Source organism: Arctopsyche grandis, chromosome 3, assembly GCF_051622035.1.
Source record: "Arctopsyche grandis isolate Sample6627 chromosome 3, ASM5162203v2, whole genome shotgun sequence".
Taxonomy (NCBI): domain Eukaryota; kingdom Metazoa; phylum Arthropoda; class Insecta; order Trichoptera; family Hydropsychidae; genus Arctopsyche; species Arctopsyche grandis.
In genome coordinates, this window is record NC_135357.1 from 21,568,616 (window position 1) to 21,575,690 (window position 7,075).

General features: G+C 44.8%; 3 non-coding genes across 3 annotated transcripts in view; all 3 read left to right on the forward strand.

The window, feature by feature from the left end:
• The first annotated feature begins 2,434 nt into the window (after window positions 1-2,434).
• Window positions 2,435-4,368, forward strand: LOC143910125 (small subunit ribosomal RNA). Its single transcript, XR_013260455.1, has one exon. It is a non-coding gene; the product is annotated as a small subunit ribosomal RNA (ribosomal RNA).
• Window positions 4,369-4,566: 198 nt separating this feature from the next.
• LOC143910104 (5.8S ribosomal RNA) lies at window positions 4,567-4,728 on the forward strand. Its single transcript, XR_013260436.1, has one exon. It is a non-coding gene; the product is annotated as a 5.8S ribosomal RNA (ribosomal RNA).
• Window positions 4,729-5,159: 431 nt separating this feature from the next.
• Window positions 5,160-7,075, forward strand: part of LOC143910128 (large subunit ribosomal RNA) — a 4,062-nt gene continuing 2,146 nt past the window's right edge. Inside the window, exon 1 of the ribosomal RNA XR_013260458.1 lies at window positions 5,160-7,075. This exon is cut by the window's right edge and continues 2,146 nt beyond it. This is a non-coding gene — a ribosomal RNA (large subunit ribosomal RNA).

A 7,075-nucleotide genomic window follows, 5' to 3' on the forward strand; every position in this document is an offset into this window, starting at 1 on the left:
AAATTTCACTCGGCGACGTCGGCGTCTCGACGGAAGCGCGCACACACTTGTATTGTGAACATAATTGAACAAGTGTGTGAACATAATTGAACATCGTATATCTATTTTGATAGCTACTGATCCACTGATCGTTTCTAATTTACAAATTTAATTTAATTTTGTTAGTAATCTAATGTTATTCTAATGTTAACGTCACTAAAAATGAATGCATAAATATTGTTACATGTATGAATTGTGTATGTATAAATATATACTCACACATAGATACACATGTGTGTGTACATTTATTTTAATTTTAATTTTTATCTTGTAATATAATGAAATATAAAGACGATGGAGGGATTTTTCAAATGTTGTCACGACGATACAACTAAAAAGTTAACATTCTAATATTTATGCATAAATATTGTTTATTATATGTAGTGTATTGTTATATGTATGTATAAATATATGTATATGTAGACACACACACACACACACACACACACACACACGTGTGTGTGTGTATATAACAAATATATTAAAAAAGATATCAGTTCTTACATATATGTATAATCTATAATAATTTAAAAACAACAAACATATTAAAAAATATAAATATTTATTTTTCCTAAAAATTATTTTTTAAAAAAATATTTTATTCTTAAATTTAAAAAAAAAAGATATCAGTTCTTACATATATGTATAATCTATAATAATTTAAAAACAACAAACATATTAAAAAATATATATATTTATTTTTCCTAAAAATTATTTTTTAAAAAAATATTTTATTCTTAAATTTAAAAAAAAAAGATATCAGTTCTTACATATATGTATAATCTATAATAATTTAAAAACAACGAACATATTAAAAAATATATATATTTATTTTTCCTAAAAATTATTTTTTAAAAAAATATTTTATTCTTAAATTAAAAAAAAAAAGATATCAGTTCTTACATATATGTATAATCTATAATAATTTAAAAACAACAAACATATCAAAAAATATATATATTTATTTTTCCTCAAAATTATTTTTTAAAAAAATATTTTATTCTTAAATTTAAAAAAAAAAGATATCAGCTCTTACATATATGTATAATCTATAATAATTTAAAAACAACGAACATATTAAAAAATATATATATTTATTTTTCCTAAAAATTATTTTTTAAAAAAATATTTTATTCTTAAATTAAAAAAAAAAAGATATCAGTTCTTACATATATGTATAATCTATAATAATTTAAAAACAACAAACATATTAAAAAATATAAATATTTATTTTTCCTAAAAATTATTTTTTAAAAAAATATTTTATTCTTAAATTAAAAAAAAAAAAGATATCAGTTCATACATATATGTATAATCTATAATAATTTAAAAACAACAAACATATCAAAAAATATATATATTTATTTTTCCTCAAAATTATTTTTTAAAAAAATATTTTATTCTTAAATTTTTAAAAAAAAATATCAGTTCTCACATATATATATCTATAATAATTTAATAACAACAAATATATTTTAAAAAATATATATGTATATTTATTTTTCTTCGAAATTTTTTTTTAAAAATTTTTTTTTTCTTAAATTTTTTTAAAAAAAATATCATTTCTTGTCTTAACCCCTTCGCACACCGCGACAAAACGCAAACTATCCCCATTATTTTTTTGTTTATTATTTCTCTCGCAAAATAGCGTAACGGTACGTGAAACATTCGCAGCTCTAGTTCATACCACCCACTGTACAACGAGCCGGCGATACGACCTGTGTGAATACATGCTGATAGTCGCTCGTCCGATACTCAACGTCAACGCGTACGCGATCGCGGCCTTCGTCAGAAGGCGTCCGCGCAACAACGCGTTAACCGTAAAGACATATGCGGCGCCGCCCACTCGTTTTTGAATGAGAAAAGCGCGCATACGTTTGAACAGTAATATCGTGCACTCTCTAGTTCCGCGCGAGCAGAGACACAGAATTATAAGAGAAGAGAGCGATTCGTCGCTCTCACACGAACTTCGTCAGCTCGTTTCGAACGAGTCCGACGCGTGCTTTTCTCGAATTGACGGTCGAACTTTCTGTATATACGTTAAAATATCATGTTTGTATATATGTTTTTGTATATATATAAAAAAAAAATTACACATGCGCACACACACTATGTATTCTTAAAATATGTATGTATGTATGTATGTGCATACGTATGATACGTATGCATGCGTGTCACTGTATGCATGTGTATAAACTTGTATACATATATATATAATATATATACCGTGATGTTTTAAATAATAATAACATTCAAGGAGATCATGCGACGTCGTCCGCGTCGGGTTACGCCGGCCGGACGGTGCTCATCAGAGTATGTACGTGTATGTACGCATGTGTACGAACGGCTCACGCCGTTGTATATACTGCGCTACTACGCGACACAAGCGCGCAGCTCCCTGGTTGATCCTGCCAGTAATCATATGCTTGTCTCAAAGACTAAGCCATGCAAGTCTCAGTATAAGCCGAATTAAGGTGAAACCGCGAATGGCTCAATATATCAGTTTTGGTTCCTTAGATCGTACACAGTTACTTGGATAACTGTGGCAATTCTAGAGCTAATACATGCAAACGAAGTTCCGACCGGTGACGGAAGGAATGCTTTTATTAGATCAAAAACCAATCGGCGGATCGCGGGCTTGCTCGCGTCCGCCGCACTCAGAGATGACTCTAGATAACTTTGAGCCGATCGCACGGTCTAGCACCGGCGACGCATCTTTCAAATGTCTGCCTTATCAACTGTCGATGGTAGTTTATGCGACTACCATGGTTGTCACGGGTAACGGGGAATCAGGGTTCGATTCCGGAGAGGGAGCCTGAGAAACGGCTACCACATCCACGGAAGGCAGCAGGCGCGCAAATTACCCACTCCCGGCACGGGGAGGTAGTGACGAAAAATAACGATACGGGACTCTTATGAGGCCTCGTGATCGGAATGATTACACTTTAAATCCTTTAACGAGGATCCATTGGAGGGCAAGTCTGGTGCCAGCAGCCGCGGTAATTCCAGCTCCAATAGCATATACTAAAGTTGTTGCGGTTAAAAAGCTCGTAGTTGAAATTGTGTCCTGCGGCGTCGGTCTACCGATTGCGGTACGACAGGCGCGTCAGCGGGGCTTCTCGCCGGTGCGTGTCTTCCGCCGGCACGTCGTCGTCGGTCCTCACGGGCAGGCGGCGCGTCGAGGCGGGCCCTCGCGGCTGTTTACTTTGAACAAATTAGAGTGCTCAAAGCGGGCTTACATTTGCCTGAATATTGTGCGCATGGAATAATAGAATAGGACCTCGGTTCTGTTTTGTTGGCTTTCTGATACCAGAGGTAATGATTAATAGGGACAACTGGGGGCATTCGTATTGCGACGTTAGAGGTGAAATTCTTGGATCGTCGCAAGACGGACTAAAGCGAAAGCATTTGCCAAAGGTGTTTTCATTAATCAAGAACGAAAGTTAGAGGTTCGAAGGCGATTAGATACCGCTGTAGTTCTAACCATAAATGATGCCAGCCAGCGATCCGCCGAAGTTTTTTACGTTGATTCGGTGGGCAGCTCCCGGGAAACCAAAGCTTTCGGGCTCCGGGGGGAGTATGGTTGCAAAGCTGAAACTTAAAGGAATTGACGGAAGGGCACCACCAGGAGTGGAGCCTGCGGCTTAATTCGACTCAACACGGGAAAACTCACCAGGCCCGGACACTGGAAGGATTGACGGATTAACAGCTCTTTCTCGATTCGGTGGGTGGTGGTGCATGGCCGCTCTTAGTTGGTGGAGCGATTTGTCAGGTTAATTCCGGTAACGAACGTAACTCTAGCCTATTAAATAGACGTACCCCCGATATCACGAGGTGCCGCGGCAGCGTCGTCGTTCTGCGGCGGCGCGCGCGGTCTTCAACTATCGGCGTACAATGATAATCTTCTTAGAGGGACCGGCGGTATATATAGCCGCACGAGATTGAGCAATAGCAGGTCTGTGATGCCCTTAGATGTCCTGGGCCGCACGCGCGCTACACTGAAGGGATCAGCGTGTCCTCCTTGGCCTAACGGCCCGGGTAACCCGTTGAAACCCCTTCGTGATAGGGATTGGGGTTTGCAATTCTCCCCCATGAACGAGGAATTCCTAGTAAAAGCGGGTCACCAGCTCGCGTTGATTGCGTCCCTGCCCTTTGTACACACCGCCCGTCGCTACTACCGATGGATGATTTGGTGAGGTCTTCGGACTGGTGCGCGGAAGCCACTTTGTGGGCATCCGACGCGTCGGAAAGTTTGACCGAATTTGATCATTTAGAGGAAGTAAAAGTCGTAACAAGGTTTCCGTAGGTGAACCTGCGGAAGGATCATTTCCTGTGTACCATTAAATATGTACGTTTCGTGTAGAGTGTTTAAATTCTATTCACTATACGCACACAAACGAACGTTTTTAACACGCACAAACACTTGTTGTGGGAGTGCGCGTCAAGAGACGCGCGCACAATTTTTTTTTTCAAACAGAAAAAACAAACTTACGTTACTTATTTTTGAAACTAATTTTTTTAAATGATTACCCTGATCGGCGGATCACTAGGCTCGTGGGTCGATGAAGAACGCAGCTAAATGCGCGTCAGAGTGTGAACTGCAGGACACATGAGCATCGACATTTCGAACGCACATTGCGGTCCGAGCAAGACTTTTTTTGTCGACGGACCACTCCTGTTTGAGGGTCGCGCACGCATAACGCACCAGACTGTCGGCCGCCGCCGAAACTCGGCGGCCGACGAGCGATGTCGGCGTCTCGACACCGACGCGCGCGCGCACACTCGTGTGTGTGCGCGTGTACGTGTGTCGAGTCCGATCAAGTCAAGCGAAACTTAGCGTACGCAGAGGGGACGGAGGAGAGACGCCGTCGTTCTAGCGTCGATCGCCGCGTCTCCGCCGCCGTTTCGGCGGCGGCGACGTCGGGCGCCGGGAAAACGCGCGTTTTTTCGCGCGTCGACTCGGTGCGATCGTGCGTTGACGATGTTTACGACTTTACGCGCGTTCTCGTCATCACTCCGGTTCGCACTCTCCGCGTGCGCTCGAGAGCGCTCCCACACATATATACATATATATATATATATTTATATATATTATACGTATTATGTAAAATTTTGTTTGTCGACCTCAAATCAGGAGAGATCACCCGCCGAACTTAAGCATATCAGTAAGCGGAGGAAAAGAAACTAACGAGGATTCCCCGAGTAGCGGCGAGCGAAACGGGAAGAGCCCAGCGCTGAATCCTGCCGCCCCGGCGGGCGGCCGGGAAATGTAGCGTTCGGGAGGAGATTTTAATTTACTCGCGCGGTCATTAGTCACGGCGGCCAGTCCAAGTCCATCTTGAAGGGGGCCCCGCTTATCCATAGAGGGTGCCAGGCCCGTGGTGACGGTCGCCGGCCGCGACGGTCTCTCTCCCCAGAGTCGGGTTGCTTGAGAGTGCAGCCCTAAGCGGGTGGTAAACTCCATCTAAGGCTAAATACGACCACGAGACCGATAGCGAACAAGTACCGTGAGGGAAAGTTGAAAAGAACTTTGAAGAGAGAGTTCAAGAGTACGTGAAACCGATCAGGGGTAAACCTGTGGAACTCGAACGATCGAACGGGGAGATTCATTCATCGCCGTTCCGCGCGGGTCCGCGGCGGGGCGTTCGGCGGCGACGGTTCGTCCGTCGTCGCCGTCGCCCCGTCGCAGTCGGCCCTCCGGAGCGCGTGCACTTCTCCCTCAGTATAACACCGCGACCCGTTCGTCGCGGCGGTCGAACGCGCCGTGCGGTTGTCCCGCTGTCGCCGGTCAAACGGTGGCGGCGGAGCCGCGGCGTCGCGGCCGCCTGCGGACGGTAGAGAACGAGGTTCGCGTCCGCCGCATTCGTGCGGCGTCCGTGATGCTGCGGCGGCGCCTCCCGCTCGGACCTCGGCGCGCAAGCGTCGTGGGCTCCGTGCGTCGGTTTTGGGCGTCGCGTTTTCGGCGGCATCGTCTCGGACGGGACGCGTCCCGGTCTGCGGTGGTTTTGTTTCGGGCACTCACAGGACCCGTCTTGAAACACGGACCAAGGAGTCTAGCATGCGCGCGAGTCATTGGGAGTCAATAGACCCAGAGGCGCAATGAAAGTGAACAGCGTCGGCCTCGTGTCGACCGCAGGGAAGATGGCGGCCGGTTCGCCCGTCCGCTCGCATTCCCGAGGCGTTTCGAGAAATGCCTCCGTTGCGATTATCGAGACGCACTGAGAGCGCGCACGCTGGGACCCGAAAGATGGTGAACTATGCCTGGTCAGGTCGAAGTCAGGGGAAACCCTGATGGAGGACCGAAGCGATTCTGACGTGCAAATCGATCGTCTGAACTGGGTATAGGGGCGAAAGACTAATCGAACTATCTAATAGCTGGTTCCATCCGAAGTTTCCCTCAGGATAGCTGGCGCTCGAGAAGCATCTCGCCGCGTGCGAGATTCACACAGTCTCATCCGGTAAAGCGAATGATTAGAGGCATTGGGGTCGAAACGGCCTCAACCTATTCTCAAACTTTAAATGGGTGAGATCTCCGTCTTGCTCGAATTTTTAAATTGAAGTCGGAGCTCGGATGGGAGTGCCAAGTGGGCCAATTTTGGTAAGCAGAACTGGCGCTGTGGGATGAACCAAACGTCGAGTTAAGGCGCCCAACGGACGCTCATCGGAGACCATAAAAGGCGTTGGTCGCTCATGACAGCAGGACGGTGGCCATGGAAGTCGGAATCCGCTAAGGAGTGTGTAACAACTCACCTGCCGAAGCAACCAGCCCTGAAAATGGATGGCGCTGTAGCGTCCGGCCTATACTCGACCGTCGCAGGCGAGTGGAACGATGTTCATTCATCGTTATTATGTCGCGACGAGTAGGATGGTCGCGGCGGTGAGCGCGGAAGGGTCTGGGCGTGAGCCCGCCTGGAGCCGCCGTCGGCGCAGATCTTGGTGGTAGTAGCAAATACTCAAGCGAGGTCCTTGAGGGCTGATGTGGAGAAGGGTTTCGCGTTAACAGCCGTTGCACGCGAGTTAGTCGATCCTAAGCCCT